Here is a 24,476-nt window from a genome sequence, read left to right on the forward strand (position 1 = left end):
CAAAATTCCATTATGATGTCATAACGTAAAATTCCATTATGATGTCATAATGTAAAATTCCATAATGATGTCATAATGTAACATTCCATTATGATGTCATAATGCAAAATTCCATTATGATGTCACAATGTAAAATCCCATTATGATGTCATAATGCAATATTCCATTATGATGTCATAATGTAAAATTCCATTATGATGTAATAATGCAAAATTCCATTATGATGTCACAATGTAAAATTCCATTATGATGTCATAATGAAAAATTCCATTATAATGTCATAATGCAAAATTCCATTATTATGTCATACTGTAAAATTCCATTATGATGTCATAATGTAAAATTCCATTATGATGTCATAATGCAAAATTCCATTATGATGTCATAATGTAAAATCCCATTATGATGTCATAATGGAAAACTGCATTATGATGTCATAATGGAAAATTCCATTATGATGTCATAATGCAAAATTCCATTATGATGTCATAATGTAAAATTTCATTATGATGTCATAATGTAAAATTCCATTATGATGTCATAATGTAAAATTACATTATGATGTCATAATGTAAAATTCCATTATGATGTCATAATGTAAAATTACATTATGATGTCATAATGTAAAACTCCATTATGATGTCATAATGCAAAATTCTATTATGATATCATAATGTAATATTCCATTATGATGTCATAATGCAAAATTATATTAAGATGTCATAATGTAAAATTCCATTATGATGTCATAACGTAACATTCCATTATGATGTCATAATGCAAAATTCCATTATGATGTCATAACGTAACATTCCATTATGATGTCATAATGCAAAATTCCATTATGATGTCATAATGTAACATTCCATTATGATGTCAAAATGCAAAATTCCATTATGATGTCATAATGCAAAATTCCATTATGATGTCATAATGCAAAATTCCATTATGATGTCATAATGCAAAATAGCATTATGATGTCATAATGCAAAATTCCATTATGATGTCATAATGCAAAATTCCATTATGATGTCATAATACAAAATTCCATTATGATGTCATAACGTAAAATTCCATTATGATGTCATAATGTAAAATTCCATAATGATGTCATAATGTAACATTCCATTATGATGTCATAATGCAAAATTCCATTATGATGTCACAATGTAAAATCCCATTATGATGTCATAATGCAATATTCCATTATGATGTCATAATGTAAAATTCCATTATGATGTAATAATGCAAAATTCCATTATGATGTCACAATGTAAAATTCCATTATGATGTCATAATGAAAAATTCCATTATAATGTCATAATGCAAAATTCCATTATTATGTCATACTGTAAAATTCCATTATGATGTCATAATGTAAAATTCCATTATGATGTCATAATGCAAAATTCCATTATGATGTCATAATGTAAAATCCCATTATGATGTCATAATGGAAAACTGCATTATGATGTCATAATGGAAAATTCCATTATGATGTCATAATACAAAATTCCATTATGATGTCATAATGTAAAATTTCATTATGATGTCATAATGTAAAATTCCATTATGATGTCATAATGTAAAATTCCATTATGATGTCATAATGTAAAATTACATTATGATGTCATAATGTAAAATTCCATTATGATGTCATAATGTAAAATTACATTATGATGTCATAATGTAAAACTTTATTATGATGTCATAATGCAAAATTCTATTATGATATCATAATGTAATATTCCATTATGATGTCATAATGCAAAATTATATTAAGATGTCATAATGTAAAATTCCATTATGATGTCATAACGTAACATTCCATTATGATGTCATAATGCAAAATTCCATTATGATGTCATAACGTAACATTCCATTATGATGTCATAATGCAAAATTCCATTATAATGTCATAATGTAACATTCCATTATGATGTCAAAATGCAAAATTCCATTATGATGTCATAATGCAAAATTCCATTATGATGTCATAATGCAAAATTCCATTATGATGTCATAATGCAAAATTCCATTATGATGTCATAATGCAAAATTCCATTATGATGTCATAATGCAAAATTCCATTATGATGACATAATGCAAAATTCCATTATGATGTCATAATGTAAAATTCCATTATGATGTCATAATGTAAAATTCCATTATGATGTCATAATGCAAAATTCCATTATGATGTCATAATGTAAAATTCCATTATGATGTCATAATGCAAAATTCCATTATGATGTCATAATGTAAAATTCCATTATGATGTCATAATGCAAAATTCCATTATGATGTCATAATGCAAAATTCCATTATGATGTCTTAATGCAAAATTCCATTATTATGTCATAATGTAAAATTCTATTATGATGTCATAATGTAAAATTCTATTATGATGTCATAATGCAAAATTTCATTATGATGTCATAATGCAAAATTCCATTATGATGTCATAATGTAAAATTCCATTATGATGTCATAATGCAAAATTCTATTATGATGTCATAATGTAACATTCCATTATGATGTCATAATGCAAAATTATATTATGACGTCATAATGGAAAATTCCATTATGATATCATAATGTAAAATTCTATTATGATGTCATAATGTAACATTCCATAATGATGTCATAATGCAAAATTCCATTATGATGTCATAATGTAACATTCCTTTATGATGTCATAATGCAAAATTCCATTATGATGTCAAAATGTAACATTCCATTAGATGTCATAATGTAACATTCCATTATGATGTCATAATGTAAAATTCCATTATGATGCCATAATGTAACATTCCATTATGATGTCATAATGTAAAATTCCATTATGATGTCATAATGTAAAATTCCATTATGATGTCATAATGTAAAATTCCATTATGATGTCATAATGTAAAATTCCATTATGATGTCATAATGCAAAATTCCATTATGATGTCATAATGCAAAATTCCATTATGATGTCATAATGTAAAATTCCATTATGATGTCATAATGCAAAATTCTATTATGATGTCATAATGTAACATTCCATTATGATGTCATAATGCAAAATTATATTATGACGTCATAATGGAAAATTCCATTATGATATCATAATGTAAAATTCTATTATGATGTCATAATGTAACATTCCATAATGATGTCATAATGCAAAATTCCATTATGATGTCATAATGTAACATTCCTTTATGATGTCATAATGCAAAATTCCATTATGATGTCAAAATGTAACATTCCATTAGATGGCATAATGTAACATTCCATTATGATGTCATAATGTAAAATTCCATTATGATGCCATAATGTAACCTTCCATTATGATGTCATAATGTAAAATTCCATTATGATGTCATAATGTAAAATTCCATTATGATGTCATAATGTAAAATTCCATTATGATGTCATAATGCAAAATTCCATTATGATGTCATAATGTAAAATTCCATTATGATGTCATAATGTAAAATCCCATTATGATGTCATAATGCAAAATTCCATTATGATGTCATACTGTAACATTCCATTATGATGTCATAATGCAAAATTCCATTATGATGTCATACTGTAACATTCCATTATGATGTCATAATGCAAAATTCCATTATGATGTCATAATGTAACATTCCATTTTGATGTCATAATGCAAAATTCCATTATGATGTCATAATGTAACATTCCATTATGATGTCATAATGCAAATTCCATTATGATGTCATAACGTAACATTCCATTATGATGTCATAATGCAAAATTCCATTATGATGTCATAATGTAACATTCCATTATGATGTCAAAATGCAAAATTCCATTATGATGTCATAATGCAAAATTCCATTATGATGTCATAATGCAAAATTCCATTATGATGTCATAATGCAAAATTCCATTATGATGTCATAATGCAAAATTCCATTATGATGTCATAATGCAAAATTCCATTATGATGACATAATGCAAAATTCCATTATGATGTCATAATGTAAAATTCCATTATGATGTCATAATGCAAAATTCCATTATGATGTCATAATGCAAAATTCCATTATGATGTCATAATGTAAAATTCCATTATGATGTCATAATGTAAAATTCCATTATGATGTCATAATGCAAAATTCCATTATGATGTCATAATGTAAAATTCCATTATGATGTCATAATGCAAAATTCCATTATGATGTCATAATGTAAAATTCCATTATGATGTCATAATGCAAAATACCATTATGATGTCATAATGCAAAATTCCATTATGATGTCTTAATGCAAAATTCCATTATTATGTCATAATGTAAAATTCTATTATGATGTCATAATGTAAAATTCCATTATGATGTCATAATGTAAAATTCCATTATGATGTCATAATGCAAAATTCCATTATGATGTCATACTGTAAAATTCCATTATGATGTCATAATGTAACATTCCATTATGATGTCGTAATGTAACATTCCATTATGATGTCATAATGCAAAATTCCATTATGATGTCATAATGTAACATTCCATTATGATGTCATAATACAAAATTCCATTATGATGTCATAACGTAAAATTCCATTATGATGTCATAATGTAAAATTCCATAATGATGTCATAATGTAACATTCCATTATGATGTCATAATGCAAAATTCCATTATGATGTCACAATGTAAAATCCCATTATGATGTCATAATGCAATATTCCATTATGATGTCATAATGTAAAATTCCATTATGATGTAATAATGCAAAATTCCATTATGATGTCACAATGTAAAATTCCATTATGATGTCATAATGAAAAATTCCATTATAATGTCATAATGCAAAATTCCATTATTATGTCATACTGTAAAATTCCATTATGATGTCATAATGTAAAATTCCATTATGATGTCATAATGCAAAATTCCATTATGATGTCATAATGTAAAATCCCATTATGATGTCATAATGGAAAACTGCATTATGATGTCATAATGGAAAATTCCATTATGATGTCATAATGCAAAATTCCATTATGATGTCATAATGTAAAATTTCATTATGATGTCATAATGTAAAATTCCATTATGATGTCATAATGTAAAATTACATTATGATGTCATAATGTAAAATTCCATTATGATGTCATAATGTAAAATTACATTATGATGTCATAATGTAAAACTCCATTATGATGTCATAATGCAAAATTCTATTATGATATCATAATGTAATATTCCATTATGATGTCATAATGCAAAATTATATTAAGATGTCATAATGTAAAATTCCATTATGATGTCATAACGTAACATTCCATTATGATGTCATAATGCAAAATTCCATTATGATGTCATAACGTAACATTCCATTATGATGTCATAATGCAAAATTCCATTATGATGTCATAATGTAACATTCCATTATGATGTCAAAATGCAAAATTCCATTATGATGTCATAATGCAAAATTCCATTATGATGTCATAATGCAAAATTCCATTATGATGTCATAATGCAAAATAGCATTATGATGTCATAATGCAAAATTCCATTATGATGTCATAATGCAAAATTCCATTATGATGTCATAATACAAAATTCCATTATGATGTCATAACGTAAAATTCCATTATGATGTCATAATGTAAAATTCCATAATGATGTCATAATGTAACATTCCATTATGATGTCATAATGCAAAATTCCATTATGATGTCACAATGTAAAATCCCATTATGATGTCATAATGCAATATTCCATTATGATGTCATAATGTAAAATTCCATTATGATGTAATAATGCAAAATTCCATTATGATGTCACAATGTAAAATTCCATTATGATGTCATAATGAAAAATTCCATTATAATGTCATAATGCAAAATTCCATTATTATGTCATACTGTAAAATTCCATTATGATGTCATAATGTAAAATTCCATTATGATGTCATAATGCAAAATTCCATTATGATGTCATAATGTAAAATCCCATTATGATGTCATAATGGAAAACTGCATTATGATGTCATAATGGAAAATTCCATTATGATGTCATAATACAAAATTCCATTATGATGTCATAATGTAAAATTTCATTATGATGTCATAATGTAAAATTCCATTATGATGTCATAATGTAAAATTCCATTATGATGTCATAATGTAAAATTACATTATGATGTCATAATGTAAAATTCCATTATGATGTCATAATGTAAAATTACATTATGATGTCATAATGTAAAACTTTATTATGATGTCATAATGCAAAATTCTATTATGATATCATAATGTAATATTCCATTATGATGTCATAATGCAAAATTATATTAAGATGTCATAATGTAAAATTCCATTATGATGTCATAACGTAACATTCCATTATGATGTCATAATGCAAAATTCCATTATGATGTCATAACGTAACATTCCATTATGATGTCATAATGCAAAATTCCATTATAATGTCATAATGTAACATTCCATTATGATGTCAAAATGCAAAATTCCATTATGATGTCATAATGCAAAATTCCATTATGATGTCATAATGCAAAATTCCATTATGATGTCATAATGCAAAATTCCATTATGATGTCATAATGCAAAATTCCATTATGATGTCATAATGCAAAATTCCATTATGATGACATAATGCAAAATTCCATTATGATGTCATAATGTAAAATTCCATTATGATGTCATAATGCAAAATTCCATTATGATGTCATAATGCAAAATTCCATTATGATGTCATAATGTAAAATTCCATTATGATGTCATAATGTAACATTCCATTATGATGTCATAATGTAAAATCCCATTATGATGTCATAATGCAAAATTCCATTATGATGTCATACTGTAACATTCCATTATGATGTCATAATGCAAAATTCCATTATGATGTCATACTGTAACATTCCATTATGATGTCATAATGCAAAATTCCATTATGATGTCATAATGTAACATTCCATTTTGATGTCATAATGCAAAATTCCATTATGATGTCATAATGTAACATTCCATTATGATGTCATAATGCAAATTCCATTATGATGTCATAATGTAACATTCCATTATGATGTCATAATGCAAAATTCCATTATGATGTCATAATGTAACATTCCTTTATGATGTCATAATGCAAAATTCCATTATGATGTCAAAATGTAACATTCCATTAGATGTCATAATGTAACATTCCATTATGATGTCATAATGTAACATTCCATTATGATGTCATAATGTAACATTCCATTATGATGTCATAATGTAAAATTCCATTATGATGTCATAATGCAAAATTCCATTATGATGTCATAATGCAAAATTCCATTATGATGTCATAATGCAAAATTCCATTATGATGTCATAATGTAAAATCCCATTATGATGTCATAATGGAAAACTGCATTATGATGTCATAATGGAAAATTCCATTATGATGTCATAATGTAACATTCCTTTATGATGTCATAATGCAAAATTCCATTATGATGTCAAAATGTAACATTCCATTAGATGTCATAATGTAACATTCCATTATGATGTCATAATGTAAAATTCCATTATGATGTCATAATGTAACATTCCATTATGATGTCATAATGTAAAATTCCATTATGATGTCATAATGCAAAATTCCATTATGATGTCATAATGCAAAATTCCATTATGATGTCATAATGCAAAATTCCATTATGATGTCATAATGTAAAATCCCATTATGATGTCATAATGGAAAACTGCATTATGATGTCATAATGGAAAATTCCATTATGATGTCATAATGCAAAATTCCATTATGATGTCATAATGTAAAATTTCATTATGATGTCATAATGTAAAATTCCATTATGATGTCATAATGTAAAATTCCATTATGATGTCATAATGTAAAATTACATTATGATGTCATAATGTAAAATTACATTATGATGTCATAATGTAAAACTCCATTATGATGTCATAATGCAAAATTCTATTATGATATCATAATGTAATATTCCATTATGATGTCATAATGCAAAATTATATTAAGATGTCATAATGTAAAATTCCATTATGATGTCATAACGTAACATTCCATTATGATGTCATAATGCAAAATTCCATTATGATGTCATAACGTAACATTCCATTATGATGTCATAATGCAAAATTCCATTATGATGTCATAATGTAACATTCCATTATGATGTCAAAATGCAAAATTCCATTATGATGTCATAATGCAAAATTCCATTATGATGTCATAATGCAAAATTCCATTATGATGTCATAATGCAAAATTCCATTATGATGTCATAATGCAAAATTCCATTATGATGTCATAATGCAAAATTCCATTATGATGACATAATGCAAAATTCCATTATGATGTCATAATGTAAAATTCCATTATGATGTCATAATGCAAAATTCCATTATGATGTCATAATGCAAAATTCCATTATGATGTCATAATGTAAAATTCCATTATGATGTCATAATGTAAAATTCCATTATGATGTCATAATGCAAAATTCCATTATGATGTCATAATGTAAAATTCCATTATGATGTCATAATGCAAAATTCCATTATGATGTCATAATGTAAAATTCCATTATGATGTCATAATGCAAAATTCCATTATGATGTCATAATGCAAAATTCCATTATGATGTCTTAATGCAAAATTCCATTATTATGTCATAATGTAAAATTCTATTATGATGTCATAATGTAAAATTCCATTATGATGTCATAATGCAAAATTCCATTATGATGTCATAATGTAAAATTCCATTATGATGTCATAATGTAAAATTCCATTATGATGTCATAATGCAAAATTCCATTATGATGTCATACTGTAAAATTCCATTATGATGTCATAATGTAACATTCCATTATGATGTCGTAATGTAACATTCCATTATGATGTCATAATGCAAAATTCCATTATGATGTCATAATGTAACATTCCATTATGATGTCATAATACAAAATTCCATTATGATGTCATAACGTAAAATTCCATTATGATGTCATAATGTAAAATTCCATAATGATGTCATAATGTAACATTCCATTATGATGTCATAATGCAAAATTCCATTATGATGTCACAATGTAAAATCCCATTATGATGTCATAATGCAATATTCCATTATGATGTCATAATGTAAAATTCCATTATGATGTCATAATGCAAAATTCCATTATGATGACATAATGCAAAATTCCATTATGATGTCATAATGTAAAATTCCATTATGATGTCATAATGCAAAATTCCATTATGATGTCATAATGCAAAATTCCATTATGATGTCATAATGTAAAATTCCATTATGATGTCATAATGTAAAATTCCATTATGATGTCATAATGCAAAATTCCATTATGATGTCATAATGTAAAATTCCATTATGATGTCATAATGCAAAATTCCATTATGATGTCATAATGTAAAATTCCATTATGATGTCATAATGCAAAATTCCATTATGATGTCATAATGCAAAATTCCATTATGATGTCTTAATGCAAAATTCCATTATTATGTCATAATGTAAAATTCTATTATGATGTCATAATGTAAAATTCTATTATGATGTCATAATGCAAAATTTCATTATGATGTCATAATGCAAAATTCCATTATGATGTCATAATGTAAAATTCCATTATGATGTCATAATGCAAAATTCTATTATGATGTCATAATGTAACATTCCATTATGATGTCATAATGCAAAATTATATTATGACGTCATAATGTAAAATTCCATTATGATATCATAATGTAAAATTCTATTATGATGTCATAATGTAACATTCCATAATGATGTCATAATGCAAAATTCCATTATGATGTCATAATGTAACATTCCTTTATGATGTCATAATGCAAAATTCCATTATGATGTCAAAATGTAACATTCCATTAGATGTCATAATGTAACATTCCATTATGATGTCATAATGTAAAATTCCATTATGATGCCATAATGTAACATTCCATTATGATGTCATAATGTAAAATTCCATTATGATGTCATAATGTAAAATTCCATTATGATGTCATTATGTAAAATTCCATTATGATGTCATAATGCAAAATTCCATTATGATGTCATAATGCAAAATTCCATTATGATGTCATAATGTAAAATTCCATTATGATGTCATAATGCAAAATTCTATTATGATGTCATAATGTAACATTCCATTATGATGTCATAATGCAAAATTATATTATGACGTCATAATGGAAAATTCCATTATGATATCATAATGTAAAATTCTATTATGATGTCATAATGTAACATTCCATAATGATGTCATTATGCAAAATTCCATTATGATGTCATAATGTAACATTCCTTTATGATGTCATAATGCAAAATTCCATTATGATGTCAAAATGTAACATTCCATTAGATGTCATAATGTAACATTCCATTATGATGTCATAATGTAAAATTCCATTATGATGCCATAATGTAACCTTCCATTATGATGTCATAATGTAAAATTCCATTATGATGTCATAATGCAAAAATTCCATTATGATGTCATACTGTAAAATTCCATTATGATGTCATAATGTAAAATTCCATTATGATGTCATAATGCAAAATTCCATTATGATGTCATAATGTAAAATCCCATTATGATGTCATAATGGAAAACTGCATTATGATGTCATAATGGAAAATTCCATTATGATGTCATAATACAAAATTCCATTATGATGTCATAATGTAAAATTTCATTATGATGTCATAATGTAAAATTCCATTATGATGTCATAATGTAAAATTCCATTATGATGTCATAATGTAAAATTACATTATGATGTCATAATGTAAAATTCCATTATGATGTCATAATGTAAAATTACATTATGATGTCATAATGTAAAACTTTATTATGATGTCATAATGCAAAATTCTATTATGATATCATAATGTAATATTCCATTATGATGTCATAATGCAAAATTATATTAAGATGTCATAATGTAAAATTCCATTATGATGTCATAACGTAACATTCCATTATGATGTCATAATGCAAAATTCCATTATGATGTCATAACGTAACATTCCATTATGATGTCATAATGCAAAATTCCATTATAATGTCATAATGTAACATTCCATTATGATGTCAAAATGCAAAATTCCATTATGATGTCATAATGCAAAATTCCATTATGATGTCATAATGCAAAATTCCATTATGATGTCATAATGCAAAATTCCATTATGATGTCATAATGCAAAATTCCATTATGATGTCATAATGCAAAATTCCATTATGATGACATAATGCAAAATTCCATTATGATGTCATAATGTAAAATTCCATTATGATGTCATAATGCAAAATTCCATTATGATGTCATAATGCAAAATTCCATTATGATGTCATAATGTAAAATTCCATTATGATGTCATAATGTAACATTCCATTATGATGTCATAATGTAAAATCCCATTATGATGTCATAATGCAAAATTCCATTATGATGTCATACTGTAACATTCCATTATGATGTCATAATGCAAAATTCCATTATGATGTCATACTGTAACATTCCATTATGATGTCATAATGCAAAATTCCATTATGATGTCATAATGTAACATTCCATTTTGATGTCATAATGCAAAATTCCATTATGATGTCATAATGTAACATTCCATTATGATGTCATAATGCAAATTCCATTATGATGTCATAATGTAACATTCCATTATGATGTCATAATGCAAAATTCCATTATGATGTCATAATGTAACATTCCTTTATGATGTCATAATGCAAAATTCCATTATGATGTCAAAATGTAACATTCCATTAGATGTCATAATGTAACATTCCATTATGATGTCATAATGTAACATTCCATTATGATGTCATAATGTAACATTCCATTATGATGTCATAATGTAAAATTCCATTATGATGTCATAATGCAAAATTCCATTATGATGTCATAATGCAAAATTCCATTATGATGTCATAATGCAAAATTCCATTATGATGTCATAATGTAAAATCCCATTATGATGTCATAATGGAAAACTGCATTATGATGTCATAATGGAAAATTCCATTATGATGTCATAATGTAACATTCCTTTATGATGTCATAATGCAAAATTCCATTATGATGTCAAAATGTAACATTCCATTAGATGTCATAATGTAACATTCCATTATGATGTCATAATGTAAAATTCCATTATGATGTCATAATGTAACATTCCATTATGATGTCATAATGTAAAATTCCATTATGATGTCATAATGCAAAATTCCATTATGATGTCATAATGCAAAATTCCATTATGATGTCATAATGCAAAATTCCATTATGATGTCATAATGTAAAATCCCATTATGATGTCATAATGGAAAACTGCATTATGATGTCATAATGGAAAATTCCATTATGATGTCATAATGCAAAATTCCATTATGATGTCATAATGTAAAATTTCATTATGATGTCATAATGTAAAATTCCATTATGATGTCATAATGTAAAATTCCATTATGATGTCATAATGTAAAATTACATTATGATGTCATAATGTAAAATTACATTATGATGTCATAATGTAAAACTCCATTATGATGTCATAATGCAAAATTCTATTATGATATCATAATGTAATATTCCATTATGATGTCATAATGCAAAATTATATTAAGATGTCATAATGTAAAATTCCATTATGATGTCATAACGTAACATTCCATTATGATGTCATAATGCAAAATTCCATTATGATGTCATAACGTAACATTCCATTATGATGTCATAATGCAAAATTCCATTATGATGTCATAATGTAACATTCCATTATGATGTCAAAATGCAAAATTCCATTATGATGTCATAATGCAAAATTCCATTATGATGTCATAATGCAAAATTCCATTATGATGTCATAATGCAAAATTCCATTATGATGTCATAATGCAAAATTCCATTATGATGTCATAATGCAAAATTCCATTATGATGACATAATGCAAAATTCCATTATGATGTCATAATGTAAAATTCCATTATGATGTCATAATGCAAAATTCCATTATGATGTCATAATGCAAAATTCCATTATGATGTCATAATGTAAAATTCCATTATGATGTCATAATGTAAAATTCCATTATGATGTCATAATGCAAAATTCCATTATGATGTCATAATGTAAAATTCCATTATGATGTCATAATGCAAAATTCCATTATGATGTCATAATGTAAAATTCCATTATGATGTCATAATGCAAAATTCCATTATGATGTCATAATGCAAAATTCCATTATGATGTCTTAATGCAAAATTCCATTATTATGTCATAATGTAAAATTCTATTATGATGTCATAATGTAAAATTCCATTATGATGTCATAATGCAAAATTCCATTATGATGTCATAATGTAAAATTCCATTATGATGTCATAATGTAAAATTCCATTATGATGTCATAATGCAAAATTCCATTATGATGTCATACTGTAAAATTCCATTATGATGTCATAATGTAACATTCCATTATGATGTCGTAATGTAACATTCCATTATGATGTCATAATGCAAAATTCCATTATGATGTCATAATGTAACATTCCATTATGATGTCATAATACAAAATTCCATTATGATGTCATAACGTAAAATTCCATTATGATGTCATAATGTAAAATTCCATAATGATGTCATAATGTAACATTCCATTATGATGTCATAATGCAAAATTCCATTATGATGTCACAATGTAAAATCCCATTATGATGTCATAATGCAATATTCCATTATGATGTCATAATGTAAAATTCCATTATGATGTCATAATGCAAAATTCCATTATGATGACATAATGCAAAATTCCATTATGATGTCATAATGTAAAATTCCATTATGATGTCATAATGCAAAATTCCATTATGATGTCATAATGCAAAATTCCATTATGATGTCATAATGTAAAATTCCATTATGATGTCATAATGTAAAATTCCATTATGATGTCATAATGCAAAATTCCATTATGATGTCATAATGTAAAATTCCATTATGATGTCATAATGCAAAATTCCATTATGATGTCATAATGTAAAATTCCATTATGATGTCATAATGCAAAATTCCATTATGATGTCATAATGCAAAATTCCATTATGATGTCTTAATGCAAAATTCCATTATTATGTCATAATGTAAAATTCTATTATGATGTCATAATGTAAAATTCTATTATGATGTCATAATGCAAAATTTCATTATGATGTCATAATGCAAAATTCCATTATGATGTCATAATGTAAAATTCCATTATGATGTCATAATGCAAAATTCTATTATGATGTCATAATGTAACATTCCATTATGATGTCATAATGCAAAATTATATTATGACGTCATAATGTAAAATTCCATTATGATATCATAATGTAAAATTCTATTATGATGTCATAATGTAACATTCCATAATGATGTCATAATGCAAAATTCCATTATGATGTCATAATGTAACATTCCTTTATGATGTCATAATGCAAAATTCCATTATGATGTCAAAATGTAACATTCCATTAGATGTCATAATGTAACATTCCATTATGATGTCATAATGTAAAATTCCATTATGATGCCATAATGTAACATTCCATTATGATGTCATAATGTAAAATTCCATTATGATGTCATAATGTAAAATTCCATTATGATGTCATTATGTAAAATTCCATTATGATGTCATAATGCAAAATTCCATTATGATGTCATAATGCAAAATTCCATTATGATGTCATAATGTAAAATTCCATTATGATGTCATAATGCAAAATTCTATTATGATGTCATAATGTAACATTCCATTATGATGTCATAATGCAAAATTATATTATGACGTCATAATGGAAAATTCCATTATGATATCATAATGTAAAATTCTATTATGATGTCATAATGTAACATTCCATAATGATGTCATTATGCAAAATTCCATTATGATGTCATAATGTAACATTCCTTTATGATGTCATAATGCAAAATTCCATTATGATGTCAAAATGTAACATTCCATTAGATGTCATAATGTAACATTCCATTATGATGTCATAATGTAAAATTCCATTATGATGCCATAATGTAACCTTCCATTATGATGTCATAATGTAAAATTCCATTATGATGTCATAATGCAAAAATTCCATTATGATGTCATAATGTAAAATTCCATTATGATGTCATAATGTAAAATCCCATTATGATGTCATAATGCAAAATTCCATTATGATGTCATACTGTAACATTCCATTATGATGTCATAATGCAAAATTCCATTATGATGTCATACTGTAACATTCCATTAGGATGTCATAATGCAAAATTCCATTATGATGTCATAATGTAACATTCCATTTTGATGTCATAATGCAAAATTCCATTATGATGTCATAATGTAACATTCCATTAGGATGTCATAATGCAAATTCCATTATGATGTCATAATGTAACATTCCATTATGATGTCATAATGCAAAATTCCATTATGATGTCATAATGTAAAATTCCTTTATGATGTCATAATGCAAAATTCCATTATGATGTCAAAATGTAACATTCCATTAGATGTCATAATGTAACATTCCATTATGATGTCATAATGTAAAATTCCATTATGATGTCATAATGTAACATTCCATTATGATGTCATAATGTAAAATTCCATTATGATGTCATAATGCAAAATTCCATTATGATGTCATAATGCAAAATTCCATTATGATGTCATAATGTAAAATCCCATTATGATGTCATAATGGAAAACTGCATTATGATGTCATAATGTAAAATTCCATTATGATGTCATAATGTAAAATCCCATTATGATGTCATAATGGAAAACTGCATTATGATGTCATAATGTAAAATTCCATTATGATGTCATAATGCAAAATTCCATTATGATGTCATAATGTAAAATTCCATTATGATGTCATAATGTAAAATCCCATTATGATGTCATAATGCAAAATTCCATTATGATGTCATACTGTAACATTCCATTATGATGTCATAATGCAAAATTCCATTATGATGTCATACTGTAACATTCCATTATGATGTCATAATGCAAAATTCCATTATGATGTCATAATGTAACATTCCATTTTGATGTCATAATGCAAAATTCCATTATGATGTCATAATGTAACATTCCATTAGGATGTCATAATGCAAATTCCATTATGATGTCATAATGTAACATTCCATTATGATGTCATAATGCAAAATTCCATTATGATGTCATAATGTAAAATTCCTTTATGATGTCATAATGCAAAATTCCATTATGATGTCAAAATGTAACATTCCATTAGATGTCATAATGTAACATTCCATTATGATGTCATAATGTAAAATTCCATTATGATGTCATAATGTAACATTCCATTATGATGTCATAATGTAAAATTCCATTATGATGTCATAATGCAAAATTCCATTATGATGTCATAATGCAAAATTCCATTATGATGTCATAATGTAAAATCCCATTATGATGTCATAATGGAAAACTGCATTATGATGTCATAATGTAAAATTCCATTATGATGTCATAATGCAAAATTCCATTATGATGTCATAATGTAAAATTCCATTATGATGTCATAATGTAAAATTCCATTATGATGTCATAATGTAAAATTACATTATGATGTCATAATGTAAAATTACATTATGATGTCATAATGTAAAATTCCATTATGATGTCATAATGTAAAATTCTATTATGATGTCATAATGTAAAATTCCATTATGATGTCATAATGCAAAATTCCATTATGATGTCATAATGCAAAATTCCATTATGATGTCTTAATGCAAAATTCCATTATTATGTCATAATGTAAAATTCTATTATGATGTCATAATGTAAAATTCTATTATGATGTCATAATGCAAAATTCCATTATGATGTCATAATGTAAAATTCCATTATGATGTCATAATGCAAAATTCTATTATGATGTCATAATGTAACATTCCATTATGATGTCATAATGCAAAATTATATTATGACGTCATAATGGAAAATTCCATTATGATGTCATAATGCAAAATTATATTAAGATGTCATAATGTAAAATTCCATTATGATGTCATAATGTAAAATTCTATTATGATCTCATAATGTAAAACTCCATTATGATGTCATAATGTACCATCCCATTATGATGTCATAACGCAAAATTCCATTATGATGTCATAATGTAACATCCCATTATGATGTCATAATGCAAAATTCCATTATAATGTCATAATGTAACATTCCATTATGATGTCATAATGCAAAATTCCATTATGATGTCATAATGCAAAATTCCATTATGATGTCATAATGTAAAATTCCATAATGATGTCATAATGCAAAATTCTATTATGATGTCATAATGTAACATTCCATTATGATGTCATAATGCAAAATTATATTAAGATGTCATAATGGAAAATTCCATTATGATGTCATAATGTAAAATTCTATTATGATCTCATAATGTAAAACTCCATTATGATGTCATAATGTAACATCCCATTATGATGTCATAATGCAAAATTCCATTATAATGTCATAATGTAACATTCCATTATGATGTCATAATGCAAAATTCCATTATGATCTCATAATGTAACATTACATTATGATGTCATAATGTAAAATTCCATTATGATGTCATAATGCAAAATTCCATTATGATGTCATAATGTAAGATTCCATTATGATGTCATAATGTAAAATTCCATTATGATTTCATAATGTAAAACTCCATTATGATGTCATAATGTAACATTCCATTATGATGTCATAATGCAAAATTCCATTATGATGTCATAATGTAAAATTCCATTATGATGTCATAATGCAAAATTCCATTATGATGTCATAATGCAAAATTCCATTAGGATGTCATAATGTAAAATTCCATTATGATGTCATAATGTAACATTCCATTATGATGTCATAATGCAAAATTCCATTATGATGTCATAATGTAAAATTCCATTATGATGTTATGATGCAAAATTTCATTATGATGTCATAATTAGAGATGAGCGAACGTGTCCGTTACGGACACATCCACACCCGGACACCCGCTTTGCCGAACACTGCAGTGTTCGTGCGTAAGTGTCCGGGTGCCGCCGGGGGGCGGGGAGATGCGCAGCGGCGCGGGCGGCAGTAGCGGGGAACAGGGGGGAGCCCTCTCTCTCTCCCTCTCCCCCCCACTCCCCGCCGCACCCCCCCGCGCTGCCACGGCGGCCCCCGAACTTTTTCGCCCGAACACTGAAGTGTTCGCAAGGTTCGGTGTTCGGGCGAAAAAGGGGCGGGGCCGAACGTGTTCGCTCATCTCTAGTCATAATGCAAAATTCCATTATGATGTCAAAATGTAAAATTCCATTATGATGTCATAATGTAACATTCCATTATGATGTCATAATGTAAAATCCCATTATGATGTCATAATGCAAAATTCCATTATGATGTTATGATGCAAAATTTCATTATGATGTCATAATGCAAAATTCCATTATGATGTCAAAATGTAAAATTCCATTATGATGTCATAATGTAACATTCCATTATGATGTCATAATGTAAAATCCCATTATGATGTCATAATGAAAAATTCTATTATGATGTCATAATGTAACATTCCATTTTGATGTCATAATGCAAAATTCCATTATGATGTCATAATGTAACATTCCATTATGATGTCATAATGCAAATTCCATTATGATGTCATAATGTAACATTCCATTATGATGTCATAATGCAAAATTCCATTATGATGTCATAATGTAACATTCCTTTATGATGTCATAATGCAAAATTCCATTATGATGTCAAAATGTAACATTCCATTAGATGTCATAATGTAACATTCCATTATGATGTCATAATGTAAAATTCCATTATGATGTCATAATGTAACATTCCATTATGATGTCATAATGTAAAATTCCAATATGATGTCATAATGCAAAATTCCATTATGATGTCATAATGCAAAATTCCATTATGATGTCATAATGTAAAATTCCATTATGATGTCATAATGCAAAATTCCATTATGATGTCATAATGGAAAATTACATTATGATGTCATAATGTAAAATTCCATTATGATGTCATAATTTAAAATTACATTATGATGTCATAATGTAAAATTACATTATGATGTCATAATGTAAAATTCCATTATGATGTCATAATGTAAAATTACATTATGATGTCATAATGTAAAACTCCATTATGATGTCATAATGCAAAATTCTATTATGATATCATAATGTAACATTCCATTATGATGTCATAATGCAAAATTATATTAAGATGTCATAATGTAAAATTCCATTATGATGTCATAACGTAACATTCCATTATGATGTCATAATGCAAAATTCCATTATGATGTCATAACGTAACATTCCATTATGATGTCATAATGCAAAATTCCATTATGATGTCATACTGTAACATTCCATTATGATGTCAAAATGCAAAATTCCATTATGATGTCATAATGCAAAATTCCATTATGATGTCATAATGCAAAATTCCATTATGATGTCATAATGCAAAATTCCATTATGATGTCATAATGCAAAATTCCATTATGATGTCATAATGCAAAATTCCATTATGATGTCATAATGCAAAATTCCATTATGATGTCATAATGCAAAATTCCATTATGATGACATAATGCAAAATTTCATTATGATGTCATAATGTAAAATTCCATTATGATGTCATAATGCAAAATTCCATTATGATGTCATAATGTAAAATTCCATTATGATGTCATAATGCAAAATTCCATTATGATGTCATAATGTAAAATTCCATTATGATGTCATAATGTAAAATTCCATTATGATGTCATAATGCAAAATTCCATTATGATGTCATAATGTAAAATTCCATTATGATGTCATAAAGCAAAATTCCATTATGATGTCATAATGCAAAATTCCATTATGATGTCTTAATGCAAAATTCCATTATTATGTCATAATGTAAAATTCTATTATGATGTCATAATGTAAAATTCTATTATGATGTCATAATGCAAAATTTCATTATGATGTCATAATGCAAAATTCCATTATGATGTCATAATGTAAAATTCCATTATGATGTCATAATGCAAAATTCTATTATGATGTCATAATGTAACATTCCATTTTGATGTCATAATGCAAAATTATATTATGACGTCATAATGGAAAATTCCATTATGATGTCATAATGCAAAATTATATTAAGATGTCATAATGGAAAATTCCATTATGATGTCATAATGTAAAATTCTATTATGATCTCATAATGTAAAACTCCATTATGATGTCATAATGTACCATCCCATTATGATGTCATAACGCAAAATTCCATTATGATGTCATAATGTAACATCCCATTATGATGTCATAATGCAAAATTCCATTATAATGTCATAATGTAACATTCCATTATGATGTCATAATGCAAAATTCCATTATGATCTCATAATGTAACATTACATTATGATGTCATAATGTAAAATTCCATTATGATGTCATAATGCAAAATTCCATTATGATGTCATAATGTAAGATTCCATTATGATGTCATAATGTAAAATTCTATTATGATTTCATAATGTAAAACTCCATTATGATGTCATAATGTAACATTCCATTATGATGTCATAATGCAAAATTCCATTATGATGTCATAATGTAAAATTCCATTATGATGTCATAATGCAAAATTCCATTATGATGTCATAATGCAAAATTCCATTAGGATGTCATAATGTAAAATTCCATTATGATGTCATAATGTAACATTCCATTATGATGTCATAATGCAAAATTCCATTATGATGTCATAATGTAAAATTCCATTATGATGTTATAATGCAAAATTTCATTATGATGTCATAATGCAAAATTCCATTATGATGTCAAAATGTAAAATTCCATTATGATGTCATAATGTAACATTCCATTATGATGTCATAATGTAAAATCCCATTATGATGTCATAATGCAAAATTCCATTATGATGTCATACTGTAACATTCCATTATGATGTCATAATGCAAAATTCCATTATGATGTCATAATGTAACATTCCATTTTGATGTCATAATGCAAAATTCCATTATGATGTCATAATGTAACATTCCATTATGATGTCATAATGTAAAATTCCATTATGATGTCATAATGCAAAATTCCATTATGATGTCATACTGTAAAATTCCATTATGATGTCATAATGTAACATTCCATTATGATGTCGTAATGTAACATTCCATTATGATGTCATAATGCAAAATTCCATTATGATGTCATAATGTAACATTCCATTATGATGTCATAATACAAAATTCCATTATGATGTCATAACGTAAAATTCCATTATGATGTCATAATGTAAAATTCCATAATGATGTCATAATGTAACATTCCATTATGATGTCATAATGCAAAATTCCATTATGATGTCACAATGTAAAATCCCATTATGATGTCATAATGCAATATTCCATTATGATGTCATAATGTAAAATTCCATTATGATGTCATAATGCAAAATTCCATTATGATGACATAATGCAAAATTCCATTATGATGTCATAATGTAAAATTCCATTATGATGTCATAATGCAAAATTCCATTATGATGTCATAATGCAAAATTCCATTATGATGTCATAATGTAAAATTCCATTATGATGTCATAATGTAAAATTCCATTATGATGTCATAATGCAAAATTCCATTATGATGTCATAATGTAAAATTCCATTATGATGTCATAATGCAAAATTCCATTATGATGTCATAATGTAAAATTCCATTATGATGTCATAATGCAAAATTCCATTATGATGTCATAATGCAAAATTCCATTATGATGTCTTAATGCAAAATTCCATTATTATGTCATAATGTAAAATTCTATTATGATGTCATAATGTAAAATTCTATTATGATGTCATAATGCAAAATTTCATTATGATGTCATAATGCAAAATTCCATTATGATGTCATAATGTAAAATTCCATTATGATGTCATAATGCAAAATTCTATTATGATGTCATAATGTAACATTCCATTATGATGTCATAATGCAAAATTATATTATGACGTCATAATGTAAAATTCCATTATGATATCATAATGTAAAATTCTATTATGATGTCATAATGTAACATTCCATAATGATGTCATAATGCAAAATTCCATTATGATGTCATAATGTAACATTCCTTTATGATGTCATAATGCAAAATTCCATTATGATGTCAAAATGTAACATTCCATTAGATGTCATAATGTAACATTCCATTATGATGTCATAATGTAAAATTCCATTATGATGCCATAATGTAACATTCCATTATGATGTCATAATGTAAAATTCCATTATGATGTCATAATGTAAAATTCCATTATGATGTCATTATGTAAAATTCCATTATGATGTCATAATGCAAAATTCCATTATGATGTCATAATGCAAAATTCCATTATGATGTCATAATGTAAAATTCCATTATGATGTCATAATGCAAAATTCTATTATGATGTCATAATGTAACATTCCATTATGATGTCATAATGCAAAATTATATTATGACGTCATAATGGAAAATTCCATTATGATATCATAATGTAAAATTCTATTATGATGTCATAATGTAACATTCCATAATGATGTCATTATGCAAAATTCCATTATGATGTCATAATGTAACATTCCTTTATGATGTCATAATGCAAAATTCCATTATGATGTCAAAATGTAACATTCCATTAGATGTCATAATGTAACATTCCATTATGATGTCATAATGTAAAATTCCATTATGATGCCATAATGTAACCTTCCATTATGATGTCATAATGTAAAATTCCATTATGATGTCATAATGCAAAAATTCCATTATGATGTCATACTGTAAAATTCCATTATGATGTCATAATGTAAAATTCCATTATGATGTCATAATGCAAAATTCCATTATGATGTCATAATGTAAAATCCCATTATGATGTCATAATGGAAAACTGCATTATGATGTCATAATGGAAAATTCCATTATGATGTCATAATACAAAATTCCATTATGATGTCATAATGTAAAATTTCATTATGATGTCATAATGTAAAATTCCATTATGATGTCATAATGTAAAATTCCATTATGATGTCATAATGTAAAATTACATTATGATGTCATAATGTAAAATTCCATTATGATGTCATAATGTAAAATTACATTATGATGTCATAATGTAAAACTTTATTATGATGTCATAATGCAAAATTCTATTATGATATCATAATGTAATATTCCATTATGATGTCATAATGCAAAATTATATTAAGATGTCATAATGTAAAATTCCATTATGATGTCATAACGTAACATTCCATTATGATGTCATAATGCAAAATTCCATTATGATGTCATAACGTAACATTCCATTATGATGTCATAATGCAAAATTCCATTATAATGTCATAATGTAACATTCCATTATGATGTCAAAATGCAAAATTCCATTATGATGTCATAATGCAAAATTCCATTATGATGTCATAATGCAAAATTCCATTATGATGTCATAATGCAAAATTCCATTATGATGTCATAATGCAAAATTCCATTATGATGTCATAATGCAAAATTCCATTATGATGACATAATGCAAAATTCCATTATGATGTCATAATGTAAAATTCCATTATGATGTCATAATGCAAAATTCCATTATGATGTCATAATGCAAAATTCCATTATGATGTCATAATGTAAAATTCCATTATGATGTCATAATGTAACATTCCATTATGATGTCATAATGTAAAATCCCATTATGATGTCATAATGCAAAATTCCATTATGATGTCATACTGTAACATTCCATTATGATGTCATAATGCAAAATTCCATTATGATGTCATACTGTAACATTCCATTATGATGTCATAATGCAAAATTCCATTATGATGTCATAATGTAACATTCCATTTTGATGTCATAATGCAAAATTCCATTATGATGTCATAATGTAACATTCCATTATGATGTCATAATGCAAATTCCATTATGATGTCATAATGTAACATTCCATTATGATGTCATAATGCAAAATTCCATTATGATGTCATAATGTAACATTCCTTTATGATGTCATAATGCAAAATTCCATTATGATGTCAAAATGTAACATTCCATTAGATGTCATAATGTAACATTCCATTATGATGTCATAATGTAACATTCCATTATGATGTCATAATGTAACATTCCATTATGATGTCATAATGTAAAATTCCATTATGATGTCATAATGCAAAATTCCATTATGATGTCATAATGC

Source organism: Eleutherodactylus coqui, chromosome 5 (genome assembly GCF_035609145.1).
Source record: "Eleutherodactylus coqui strain aEleCoq1 chromosome 5, aEleCoq1.hap1, whole genome shotgun sequence".
NCBI lineage: Eukaryota > Metazoa > Chordata > Amphibia > Anura > Eleutherodactylidae > Eleutherodactylus > Eleutherodactylus coqui.